This window comes from Nannochloropsis gaditana (assembly GCF_000240725.1).
Source record: "Nannochloropsis gaditana CCMP526 unplaced genomic scaffold scaffold398, whole genome shotgun sequence".
Lineage (NCBI taxonomy): Eukaryota > Eustigmatophyceae > Eustigmatales > Monodopsidaceae > Microchloropsis > Microchloropsis gaditana.
Genome location: NW_005803555.1, coordinates 8,575 through 8,910, shown reverse-complemented (window position 1 = coordinate 8,910; position 336 = coordinate 8,575).

Sequence of the window (336 nt, the reverse complement as noted above, 5' to 3'; positions counted from 1 at the left end):
GGTGAATCGATTGGTATACATTCTCAGGGAGAATAGTAATTGTACTGAAGAACTAAATAGGAATTGGGCTGCCTGTGGCATTTGTTTGTTTATTCGCATCAGACATAACTACAACTGATCCCACAGCGGCTATTCTTATTATATTCCTAACCTTTCGGCGACTCGTCGATCCTGGATCCCACCCATGAACCACTTTACTTCCACGCACAAAATCAATGTTAGCATCAGTCCATCGCTCCCGCTGTTGAAAGGCACAAGTTGTTTTCTTGTGCTTCAGATTCCCATACCTATCCTTCTTAGCCAGTAAACATGTGTAAGAATGCTTCGTTTTATTTT